General features: G+C 37.9%; 1 protein-coding gene across 5 annotated transcripts in view; it reads left to right on the top strand.

The window, feature by feature from the left end:
- Nucleotides 1-13,749, top strand: part of Hdx (highly divergent homeobox) — a 142,007-nt gene that overhangs the window by 18,101 nt on the left and 110,157 nt on the right. The window lies entirely within an intron of this gene.

Here is a 13,749-nt window from a genome sequence, read left to right as displayed (position 1 = left end):
CATAGTTGAATGAGATCCAAGGAAAAACACAAGGAATAGATGGCCTGTAAAAGATGACTATTGAATAAAAGTTCACTATACCAAAATATGTGACAACGCTCAAATGTCCATGTACTGAAAAACAGATTTTTAAAAAATACATAGAGCCAAACCTGATATAAATAAAAATAGAAAAACATTCATAACCATACCTGAAGACTTCATTCTTTCAATAACAGATTTAAAAGGTAGGCAGAAAAATCAGAAAACATATAGAAAGCTCAAACAATAATATGAGCCAATGTAATTCAATTGACATTTACAGAAACATTCATGCAATGATAGAATACATAGGCCTTTAACTGTATGTGGAACATTTAGCAAGAAGAGTACATAAAAAAATAAAACTCCCCAAAGAATTTTAGAAATGAACAAAACCAAGCAGACTTGGAAGGAAATCAGAATTTAGAGAAATGACTATATATGGGTAAGTTTCCCCCTATTTATGTAACTCAAAGAATATTCTCTGCTTTCTCAAGTCGAAATCAGTAGCAAAAAATATCATACCTACATATTTTAACTAAACTATAAATAAAGGGACTTTGAAAGTACCTTAAACTGAAGGGTAACTTTAAATTGTTACCACAATTTGCAGAACATGAATGAAATACATAGAAATTTAAATGTATACTGGTAATTGCTTATATTTGTGAAAAATCTCAAAACAATTGTGTATGATCTTCTTCCTTACTCTGTTTTAAGTATAAATTGAATCGAGACAAACCAGGCTAAAGGGAAGAGCAAACAGTAAATAGTTAGAGAAGAAATTAAACATAAATGTAAATGAAGACAGAAAAACTTTGACAAAAATCAATGAAGTGAAAAACTAGTTCTATCAGATCAATATACGTGATAAACTTCTTGCCAAGCTCACAAAAAAGAGTAAAGAAACACATTACCAATACCAAGAAAGAAAAGGATAAACCACTGCAGACTCTCTAGTCATTAGACAAGTAGAAAGGAAATTGAATAAATTCATGCTTTGGGTTAGATTAAATGAACCAATTCCCTGAAAAACAGAGAGGATCAAAACTCACTCAGACTTCTATCATTTACATAATTTAAGAATATGATTTGCAGTTTAACACTTCACAATGATGGCAACCATGGTTTTATTTGTAATGTGTGTGTGTGTGTGTGTGTGTGTGTGTGTGTGTGTGTGAACATATGTGGAAGAATATGATTTGCAGTTTAACACTTCACAATGATGGCAACCATGGTTTTATTTGTAATGTGTGTGTGTGTGTGTGTGTGTATGTGTGTGTGTGTGTGTGTGTGTGTGTGTGAACATATGTGGAAGAATATGATTTGCAGTTTAACACTTCACAATGATGGCAACCATGGTTTTATTTGTAATGTGTGTGTGAACATATGTGGAAGAATATGATTTGCAGTTTAACACTTCACAATGATGGCAACCATGGTTTTATTTGTAATGTGTGTGTGTGTGTGTGTGTGTGTGTATGTGTGTGTGTGTGTGTGTGTGTGTTTGTGTGTGTGAACATATGTGGAAGTTGAAGGTATTTTTCAAGAGTCAGTTCTCTGCATACACAGTATAGATCCTAGGGATCTAAGTCATCATTAGGCTTGGTGGCAAGTGCCTTTATCCTCTGAGTTATCTTGCTGACCCTTTAGAGTTTTCTTTGGTAATTTTAAACAAATATTTAAGATGAAATAGAGCAGTTCGATGTAATCTCTTTTAGAAGATAAAGAGAAAATCTATTTTGTTGCTCATTAGCATAGTAGCCATGCTAAATGAAGCACAAGAGAACCAGAAATATCCCCCAAAATACAGAGACTCAAAAGCGGTGATAGAATATTTATAAGTCAACTCAAGTGATATATAAAATCAAGTTCATGTACCACAACTGATGTTTATGCTAGGAATGGAGGTAGTTTTACCATTTCAAAATGAAATAACATAATTTACCATGTGAAAATATTAGAGAGCAAAAAATACTGTCATCTCAATAGATATGCAAAAACATGGAAAATTAATCACCTACTGATGATGCTGACGGTGTTCCATTTAAGAAAATACAAGACATTCTTATTAACCTAATAAGATTAATATTGATCAATCTACAAATGATATTGTGCTTAATGATGAAAGACTTAATATTTGCCTCTGAAATTAAGCACAAGGGCAAAATGTTCCACTTATTAAGTTAAAAAAAATCATGCTGTAATTCCTAGCCAGTGTAGTAAGGCAAAATAGAGAACTGAAAGATATAAATATTGGAAAAGAAGAAGTAAGCCTATCTGTGTGGATGGTGTAAGTTTAGAATATACCAAGCACAAAATAAAAGGCTTCTGCAAGTAGGATGTGACCTGTATAAAGTTTTCCACTGCAAAGTCAACATAACGAAACAACAGTGTATCAACAAAATAGCAAAGAACAAGTGGAAATGTAAAAATAAATAAAAGTAACAGTAACACCCTACTGTCAAATAAAAAATATGTTTCTATAATTTTAACATTACAAGTATTTGATCTATAAATTGAAAAACCAGAAGTCAACATGGAACTAAATACTTTGATGAATTAAGAAACATAATGATGCTAAGATAATGAATTTCATTAAGTTGATCTATAGATTCAGTATAATCACAAACACAATCACAGCAGGATTCCAAACTAATGTCAAAAATTGTCAGAAAAGATATTAGGTATAGAACAATTCAAACAAAACTAATATAAAAAGCACACTCAATAAAAAGGGAAATGTAAATGGACTTCCTCAAAATTAGAACCCCAATATATAAAAATATATTTGGAATATATTTTTAAATGTTAACTAAAATATGATTAAAATATTTCCTCCTTCCCTTTCCTGACAGCCTGTCCCAAATTTCCTTCCTTTATCTCCTCTCAGGCCACAGTCCCTCACTCCCCCTCAGATTCGTATTTTAAAACTTTTAATTTGAACACATAATTTTGATGAAATATATTTTGATTATGGTTTCTCATTACACAACTCCTCCAAGATCTTCTACACCGTCTCGTCTCTCTTCTTTATATAAGCATCTTGTTCAGATATTTCCCTAATACTTTAGATGTTTTTTAAATCAAAAGCAATTTTCAGTGTTCATTGTATGTACTGGATTATATGTGTTTTATCAGAAGTAATGTCTTAAGGGATCTCTTTCTATTTGCTATCACTTTTTAAATTAGCATTTTAAAACTTTAAAATTTTAAACAAGAAACATAGATGACAAGTGAGTGTAAGCGCAGGTTCAACGAGAAAAATACAAAGTAGGGGTTGGGGATTTAGCTCAGTGGTAGAGTGCTTGCCTAGCAAGCACAAGGCCCTGGGTTCGGTCCCCAGCTCCGAAAAAAAAGAAAAAGAAAAAAAAAACAAAGTAATGGAACCATAGTAATGTACAAATCACACATTTTCAACCACATTTTGAACCACATTTTCAGTAGTCTTGGCTGGAGGAAATGAAGTAATGTAACCTCTAATTGAATTTGAAAGCATATAACTCAGACACTTAAGCACATGACTCAGCAATACCACTCCTCGGTATTTATGCAAAAGAAGTGAACACTTATTTATATGCATAAAATTGCACATAAATTTTCTTAGCCACTTTCTATATAATTGCCAAGAACTTGGACGAACCCAGATGTTCATCAGGAAAGGAATAGTTTAAGGAAGGGATATTCACATAATAAAATAAAACTCTGAAAGAACAGAGCAGACTATTGAAAACCCAAATTAGTCTGAAATACAAAATGCTAAATGAAAAGAACAAAGCTCAGAAGACCATGCTGTATGCTGTCATTTATTTGGAATTCTTAGTGGGTGATACAAACTGGGGTGACTGGTAGTGTAAAGAAATATTTGGGAGAGCTTGAAATATTTTATATTTTGACTGCCATGATAAATTTATGACTATATACATTTGCCTTACTAAAACCATACTTTCCTTTTTTTTTTCTAATTTTCCCAGTTTATTTCATTTACCAAAGATTACTGTATGTCTCTGTGCTAGGAATCTTATTTTTTCAATTTTATTTATTTTTACACTCCAGATTTTATTCCCCACCCAGTCCACCTCCCCCAGGCTGTTCCACATCCCATACCTCCTCTTTGATCCCCCCCCAATCTCTACAACGATGTTCCCACCCCACCCACCCCACCAGACCTTTAAACTTCCTGTGGCTTCCAGTCTCTTGAGAATTAGGTGCTTTGTCTCTGACTGAATCCATACCCAGGAGTTGGTGATCCAGTGTCTGAGAGATCTTAGGGTCCAGGATAATTGAGATTAACCATACTTTCAAAAGAACAAGTTTTGCTGCATGAAATTTAAAACTGAATAACAGTAATGTGTAGAAAGGACAATGCTGATACAGATATATTTTTTGAAGATATATTGATATGTGACTTTTATTAGACTTGAATCCATTTTATAAACAAAATACCAATGGCTGACCTAAAACTCCAAATTTTAAATACTAAAAATGTTATTATATCTGAATTAGTATTCATCTCAATTATAAAAGTTTCAAAGAGTGAATAGTTGTTATTGAATTTTCAAATAAGGTAAGCAGTGAGAACATTATTTAAACATTGGACTTTAAGTGAGGAATTTAAATATGGCATCAAATATGTAAAAACAATATGATGTCAGGATTTATCTGAAATATTTCCACCTGAATGTACAGTCTTGGGTATTATCCAAGGAATATCCAAGGAAGCAGTCATTTCTAGAAGATGCCTTAAGTACTCCTAAAGCAACAAGTTTTAAATATTCAGTCATTGCTCTGGTGGTTTGAATATGATATGCTGAGCATAATTTATCCTTTCTCATTAGCTCAGAGTCCTTATTACAACACTGAATCTTGAAGCCAAAAAGAACATAAGAAATTTGATCCTTGAAATTAATAATTTAAGGGCTTATTGATATTAACAATACAAATTATATTGTGGAGAATTTGAGAAAAGTGAACTCAAAGTTTTGTCTTATAGGAACTGAGATTAATTAGTAGGCAAATCAAATTGTGCAGCCCAGCATTTTACAGACCAGCAAGAATATGCTCAAGGAAATTAAGCGATTTGCTGAATAGTAAGCAGCTCAGCTTAAGTAGCATACAGACTAGACTGTCTTATTCCTATGGTCTTTTATGTGCTGGGTGGATAAGGAGATGCATAGAATATAAAACAAGAGAATCTTGAGGTAAGGCTAAATGTTCTGTGATTTCAATTAGTCACCCAGTTAAGAACGTTTTTTTTTTTTCATTTTGTTTAAGATTTCTTTTTTTTTTAAATTTATTTAATACTTAATAATAATACTTTGGTTTCCGGGCAAACATCCCCCTCCCCCTCCCCTTCCTTTTGGGTGTTCCCCTCCCGACCCTCCCCCCATTGCCGCCCTCCCCCCACCAGTCTAGTTCACTGGGGGTTCAGTCTTAGCAGGACCCAGGGCTTCTCCTTCCACTGGTGCTCTTACTAGGATATTCATTGCTACCTATGAGGTCAGAGTCCAGGGTCAGTCCATGTATAGTCTTTAGGTAGTGGCTTAGTCCCTGGAAGCTCTGGTTGCTTGGCATTGTTGTACATATGGGGTCTCGAGCCCCTTCAAGCTCTTCCAGTCCTTTCTCTGATTCCTTCAACGGGGGTCCTGTTCTCAGTTCAGTGCTTTGCTGCTGGCATTCGCCTCTGTATTTGCTGTATTCTGGCTGTGTCTCTCAGGAGCGATCTACATCCGGCTCCTGTCGGTCTGCACTTCTTTGCTTCATCCATCTTGTCTAATTGGATGGCTGTATATGCATGGGCCACATGTGGGGCAGGCTCTGAATGGGTGTTCCTTCAGTCTCTGTTTTAATCTTTGCCTCTCCCTTCCCTGCCAAGGGTATTCTTTTTCCTCATTTAAAGAAGGAGTGAAGCATTCACATTTTGATCATACGTCTTGAGTTTCATGTGCTCTAGGCATCTAGGGTAATTCAAGCATTTGGGCTAATAGCCACTTATCAATGAGTGCATACCATGTGTGTCTTTCTGTGATTGGGTTACCTCACTCAGGATGGTATTTTCCAGTTCCAACCATTTGCCTACGAATTTCATAAAGCCGTTGTTTTTGATACCTGAGTAATATTCCATTGTGTAGATGTACCACATTTTCTGTATCCATTCCTCTGTTGAAGGGCATCTGGGTTCTTTCCAGCTTCTGGCTATTATAAATAAGGCTGCTATGAACATAGTGGAGCACGTGTCTTTTTTATATGTTGGGGCATCTTTTGGGTATATGCCCAAGAGAGGTATAGCTGGATCCTCAGGCAGTTCAATGTCCAATTTTCTGAGGAACCTCCAGACTGATTTCCAGAATGGTTGTACCAGTCTGCAATCCCACCAACAATGGAGGAGTGTTCCTCTTTCTCCACATCCTCGCCAGCATCTGCTGTCACCTGAGTTTTTGATCTTAGCCATTCTCACTGGTGTGAGGTGAAATCTCAGGGTTGTTTTGATTTGCATTTCCCTTATGACTAAAGATGTTGAACATTTCTTTAGGTGTTTCTCCGCCATTCAGCATTCCTCAGCTGTGAATTCTTTGTTTAGCTCTGAGCCCCATTTTTTAATAGGGTTATTTGTTTCCCTGGGGTCTAACTTCTTGAGTTCTTTCTATATTTTGGATATAAGGCCTCTATCTGTTGTAGGATTGGTAAAGATCTTTTCCCAATCTGTTGGTTGCCGTTTTGTCCTAACCACAGTGTCCTTTGCCTTACAGAAGCTTTGCAGTTTTATGAGATCCCATTTGTCGATTCTTGATCTTAGAGCACAAGCCATTGGTGTTTTGTTCAGGAAATTTTTTCCAGTGCCCATGTGTTCCAGATGCTTCCCTAGTTTTTCTTCTATTAGTTTGAGTGTATCAGGTTTGATGTGGAGGTCCTTGATCCACTTGGACTTAAGCTTTGTACAGGGTGACAAGGATGGATCGATCTGCATTCTTCTACATGTTGCCCTCCAGTTGAACCAGCACCATTTGCTGAAAATGCTATCTTTTTTCCATTGGATGGTTTTGGCTCCTTTGTCAAAAATCAAGTGACCATAGGTGTGTGGGTTCATTTCTGGGTCTTCAATTCTATTCCATTGGTCTATCTGTCTGTCTCTGTACCAATACCATGCAGTTTTTATCACTATTGCTCTGTAATACTGCTTGAGTTCAGGGATAGTGATTCCCCCTGAAGTCCTTTTATTGTTGAGGATAGCTTTAGCTATCCTGGGTTTTTTATTATTCCAGATGAATTTGCAAATTGTTCTGTCTAACTCTTTGAAGAATTGGATTGGTATTTTGATGGGGATTGCATTGAATATGTAGATTGCTTTTGGTAAAATGGCCATTTTTACTATATTAATCCTGCCAATCCATGAGCATGGGAGATCTTTCCATCTTCTGAGGTCTTCTTCAATTTCCTTCTTCAGTGTCTTGAAGTTCTTATTGTACAGATCTTTTACTTGCTTGGTTAAAGTCACACCGAGGTACTTTATATTATTTGGGTCTATTATGAAGGGTGTCGTTTCCCTAATTTCTTTCTCAGCTTGTTTCTCTTTTGTGTAGAGGAAGGCAACTGATTTATTTGAGTTAATTTTATACCCAGCCACTTTGCTGAAGTTGTCTATCAGCTTTAGTAGATCTCTGGTGGAACTTTTGGGATCACTTAAATAAACTATCATATCATCTGCAAATAGTGATATTTTGACTTCTTCTTTTCCGATCTGTATCCCCTTGACCTCCTTTAGTTGTCTGATTGCTCTGGCTAGAACTTCAAGAACTATATTGAATAAGTAGGGAGAGAGTGGGCAGCCTTGTCTAGTCCCTGATTTTAGTGGGATTGCTTCAAGTTTCTCTCCATTTAGTTTAATGTTAGCAACTGGTTTGCTGTATATGGCTTTTACTATGTTTAGGTATGGGCCTTGAATTCCCATTCTTTCCAGGACTTTTATCATGAAGGGGTGTTGAATTTTGTCAAATGCTTTCTCAGCATCTAATGAAATGATCATGTGGTTTTGTTCTTTCAGTTTGTTTATATAATGGATCACGTTGATGGTTTTCCGTATATTAAACCATCCCTGCATGCCTGAGATGAAGCCTACTTGATCGTGGTGGATGACTGTTTTGATGTGCTCTTGGATTCGGTTTGCCAGAATTTTATTGAGTATTTTTGCGTCGATATTCATAAGGGAAATTGGTCTGAAGTTCTCTTTCTTTGTTGGGTCTTTGTGTGGTTTAGGTATAAGAGTAATTGTGGCTTCATAGAAGGAATTCGGGAGTGATCCATCTGTTTCAATTTTGTGGAATAGTTTGGATAATATTGGTATGAGGTCTTCTATGAAGGTTTGATAGAATTCTGCACTAAACCCGTCTGGACCTGGGCTCTTTTTGGTTGGGAGACCTTTAATGACTGCTTCTATTTCCTTAGGAGTTATGGGGTTGTTTAACTGGTTTATCTGTTCCTGATTTAACTTCGGTACCTGGTATCTGTCTAGGAAATTGTCCATTTCCTGCAGATTTTCAAGTTTTGTTGAATATAGGCTTTTATAGTAGGATCTGATGATTTTTTGAATTTCCTCTGAATCTGTAGTTATGTCTCCCTTTTCATTTCTGATTTTGTTAATTTGGACACACTCTCTGGGTCCTCTCGTTACTCTGGCTAAGGGTCTATCTATCTTGTTGATTTTCTCAAAGAACCAACTTTTGGTTCTGTTGATTCTTTCTATGGTCCTTTTTGTTTCTACTTGGTTGATTTCAGCTCTGAGTTTGATTATTTCCTGCCTTCTACTCCTCCTGGGTGTATTTGCTTCTTTTTGCTTTAGAGCTTTTAGGTGTGCTGTCAAGCTGCTGACATATGCTCTTTCCTGTTTCTTTCTGCAGGCACTCAGCGCTATGAGTTTTCCTCTTAGCACAGCTTTCATTGTGTCTCATAAGGTTTGGTATGTTGTACATTCATTTTCATTAAATTCTAAAAAGTTTTTAATTTCTTTCTTTATTTCTTCCTTGACTAGGTTATCATTGAGTAGAGCATTGTTCAATTTCCACGTATATGTGGGCATTCTTCCCTTATTTTTATTGAAGACCAGTTTTAGGCCGTGGTGGTCTGATAGCATGCATGGGATTATTTCTATCTTTCTGTACCTGTTGAGGCCCGTTTTTTGACCAACTATATGGTCAATTTTGGAGAAAGTACCATGAGGACCTGAGAAGAAGGTATATCCTTTTGCCTTAGGATAGAATGTTCTATAAATATCCGTTAAGTCCATTTGGCTCATGACTTCTCTTAGTCTGTCTACGTCTCTGTTTCATTTCTGTTTCCATGATCTGTCCATTGATGAGAGTGGGGTGTTGAAATCTCCCACTATTATTGTGTGAGGTGCAATGTGTGTTTTGAGCTTTAGTAAGGTTTCTTTTACGTATGTAGGTGCCCTTGTGTTTGGGGCATAGATATTTAGGATTGAGAGTTCATCTTGGTGGATTTTTCCTTTGATGAATATGAAGTGTCCTTCCTTATCTTTTTTGATGACTTTTAGTTGAAAATTGATTTTACTTGATATTAGAATGGCTACTCCAGCTTGCTTCTTCTGACCATTTGCTTGGAAAGTTGTTTTCCAGCCTTTCACTCTGAGGTAGTGTCTGTCTTTTTCTCTGAGGTGTGTTTCCTGTAGGCCGCAGAATGCATGGTCCTCGTTGCCTATCCAGTTTGTTAATCTATGTCTTTTTATTGGGGAGTTGAGGCCATTGATGTTGAGAGATATTAAGGAATAGTGATTATTGCTTCCTGTTATATTCATATTTGGATGTCAGGTTATGTTTATGTGCTTTTCTTCTCTTTGTTTTGTTGCCAAGACGATTAGTTTCTTGCTTCTTCTAGGGTATAGCTTGCCTCCTTATGTTGGGCTTTACCCTTTATTTTCCTTTGTAGTGTTGGATTTGTAGAAAGATATTGTGTAAATTTGGTTTTGTCATGGAATATCTTGGTTTCTCCATCTATGTTAATTGAGAGTTTTGCAGGATACAGTAACCTGGGCTGGCATTTGTGTTCTCCTAGGGTTTGTATGACATCTGTCCAGGATCTTCTGGCCTTCATAGTTTCTGGCGAAAAGTCTGGTGTGATTCTGATAGGTCTGCCTTTATATGTTACTTGACCTTTTTCCCTTACTGCTTTTAATATTCTTTCTTTATTTTATGAGTTTGGTGTTTTGACTATTATGTGACGGGAGGAGTTTCTTTTCTGGTCCAATCTATTTGGAATTCTGTAGGCTTCTTGTATGCCTATGGGTATCTCCTTTTTTAGGTTAGGGAAGTCTTCTTCTATGATTCTGTTGAATATATTTACTGGTCCTTTGAGCTGGGAGTCTTCACTCTCTTCTATACCTATTATCCTTAGGTTTGATCTTCTCATTGAGTCCTGGATTTCCTGTATGTTTTGGACCAGTAGCTTTTTCCGCTTTACATTATCTTTGACAGTTGAGTCAATGATTTCTATGGAATCTTCTGCTCCCGAGATTCTCTCTTCCATCTCTTGTATTCTGTTGGTGAAGCTTGTATCTACAGCTCCTTGTCTTTTCTTTTGATTTTCTATATCCAGGGTTGTTTCCATGTGTTCTTTCTTGATTGCTTCTATTTCCATTTTTAATTCCTTCAACTGTTTGATTGTGTTTTCCTGGAATTCTTTCAGGGATTTTTGTGTCTCCTCTCTATGGGTTTCTACTTTTTTATTTACGTTTTCCTGGAATTCTTTCAGGCATTTTTCCGATTCCTCTCTGTAGGCTTCTACTTGTTCTCTAAGGGAGTTCTTCACGTCTTTCTTGAAGTCCTCCAGCATCATGATCAAATATGATTTTGAAACTAGATCTTGCTTTTCTGGTGTGTTTGGATATTCCATGTTTCTTTTGGTGGGAGAATTGGGCTCCGATGATGCCATGTAGTCTTGGTTTCTGTTGCTTGGGTTCCTGCACTTGCCTCTCGCCATCAGATTATCTCTAGTATTACTTTGTTCTGCTATTTCTGACAGTGGCTAGACTGTCCTATAAGCCTGTGTGTCAGGAGTACTGTAGACTTGTTTTCCTGTTTTCTTTCAGCCAGTTATGGGGACAGAGTGTTCTGCTTTCGGGCGTGTAGTTTTTCCTCTCTACAGGTCTTCAGCTGTTCCTGTGGGCCTGTGTCTTGAGTTCACCAGCAGGTCACTTGCAGCAGAAAATTTGGTCTTACCTGTGGTCCCGAGGCTCAAGTTTGCTCGTGGGGTGCTGCCCACGAGCTCTCTGCTGCGGCGGCAACCAGGAAGATCTGCGCCGCCATTTCCGGGAGCTTCAGTGCATCAGGGTTTCAGATGGCGTTTGGTGTTTTCCTCTGGCGTCTGAGATGTGTGTGCAGAGTGCAGTCTCTTCTGGTTTCCCAGGCGTGTCTTCCTCTCTGAAGGTTTAGCTCTCCCTCCCATGGGATTTGGGTGCAGAGAACTGTTTATCCGGTCTGTTCCTTCAGGTTCCGGTGGTGTCTGAGGCGCAGTGGTCCTGCCGCTCCTGGGCCCTCCCCTACGGGAACCCAGAGGCCTTATACAGTTTCCTCTTGGGCCAGGGATGTGGGCAGAGGTGGGCAGTGTGTGGTGGTCTCCTCCGCTCTGCAGCCTCGGGAATGCCCACCTGACCAGGCGGTGAGGTCTGTCCTACGGGGTTTGGGAGCAGAGAGCTGCTGCGGGCTGGGATCCGTGGTTGTGGGACTTCCGGTAAACACAGGAAGTGCCCGGTCCTAGTGGAATTTTGCCTCTGTGTGTCGTGAGTTCACCAGGCAGGTTTCTGCAGTGGAAAAGTTGGTCCTACCTGTGGTTCCGAGGCTCAAGTTTGCTCGTGGGGTACTCCCTAAGTCCTCTCCGCGGCGGCAGCAACCGGGAAGATCTGCGCTGCTCTTTCCAGGAGCCTCCGTGCACCAGGGTTCCAGATGGCGTTTGGTGTTTTCCTCTGGCGTCTGCATGTGCGCAGAGTGCAGTCTCTTCTGGTTTCCCAGGCGTGTCTGCCTCTCTGAAGGTTTAGCTCTCCCTCCCACGGGATTTGGGTGCAGAGAACTGTTTATCTGGTCTGTTTCCTTCAGGTTCCGGCAGTGTCTCAGGCGCAGGGGTCCTGCCGCTCCTGGGCCCTCCCCTACGGGAACCCAGAGGCCTTGTATAGTTTCCTCTTGGGCCAGGGATGTGGGCAGGGGTGGGCAGTGTTGGTGGTCTCCTCCGCTCTGCAGCCTCGGGCGTGCCCACCTGACCAGGCGGTGAGGTCTCCAGAACTTCTTTCCATGCTATCCAATGGGCTGATTCCATGGAGTCAGTGACACACCATTTTGTATTTTACATATATTATGTTAAAAGAGATAATTCTGGTTATTGCTTTGTAAATGGTTAATAATTTTGGCTTTTTGTTAATTTAATATAGACAAACATAGCTATGATGGGTAGAAATAATGACATCTTATTCAGATGGGTTATGTAGCTAGAAACATAGCTACTTTCAGAAGAGTGTCTTTTTGCTGTTAGTGCTGAATTTAACGGAAAGACTTAAAAAGTCCTTAGCATTTCTATATGTTTTTGATGTTCAGTCACTTGCATTTGCATATTGGTTATCAGTGGAGAAGTTCAGCTGTTCTTTATATGGTAAGTGTAATGATTGTAGTCAGCCAATAGGAAAATAGTTTATCCTATATTTCAAGGAAGGTATGCTCACACTTGGATATCTACTGCGTCCTGCAGTGTAGGATTTTACTGTAGATGCAGGAAAGGATCAGGGTGATTTTTTTCCTAATTATGCATTCATAATTTGAATTTGCCACCCTCAGAATCTATTCCACGGTACCTTGCTTCTAAATCAGATGAGGTATTTCAGGTATTTGACTTCCATCTTCTGGGTCTTCTCCTGATTGTGGTTGAACCATTTAGGGTAAACTCTGAGAGTTGGAACCCATCATAGTACAAATTGATTTAATGGATACTGCCCCTACCTACTGGTGCAATCATCCTTGAGTGTTTGGTCAAGTTGACATCCACATTACTGAACATCCTTCAGAACTCTCAGAAAGTTAATGGAGGTCTTTATTCCTGGATGTTCAGAAAAGAAACTCTACATTCATTTCTCCCGTGGCCTCTCTTACATTTAATTTTCTTTAGTCAAATCTCTTAACAAATAGAGAAGGGTTTGTGTGAGCAAGGAACAAAGTTTAAAAAAATAAAAAAAAAACGAATAACATACGGTAACGTATGGTTACATGTTATGATTTATTAATTTTTATTGGATGGATTTATTATTGTAAGTATTGAGGGTAGGGGGAAATTATATTTCCATATTAATGATTTTGATTGTTTCGATATACTATATACTAGGGAAAATGTTTCATTTGACTGGTGGCATTTTTGTTGTGGCAGTTTTCTAATTTTTAAGGCATGACTTCCTCAAGAAATTCTTTCCATGTGACAAATTTTTAACAGAAATCCAAAGTTTCCTTAATCAAATTAAAAATGTTACTTTAAAATATGCACTATTATAATTCATCCTTTAAAAGTAGTGTTTGACCAGCCATTTTCTTGTGAGACATGCAAAATTCTTAGCCCTTTGTATTAAGAATCTCACCCATTGTCAGGAAAAGTAAACTTACGTTGTCTAATTTTGATGGTGTCAAAATAATTTAAAAGGACATGGTTTTAGTAAGTTACACTCATTTTGAATTTCCATTTAGGAAC

Source organism: Rattus norvegicus, chromosome X, assembly GCF_036323735.1.
Source record: "Rattus norvegicus strain BN/NHsdMcwi chromosome X, GRCr8, whole genome shotgun sequence".
Lineage (NCBI taxonomy): Eukaryota > Metazoa > Chordata > Mammalia > Rodentia > Muridae > Rattus > Rattus norvegicus.
The sequence above is the reverse complement of the archived record's forward strand: the minus strand, read 5'-3'. Positions and strand labels throughout refer to the sequence as shown.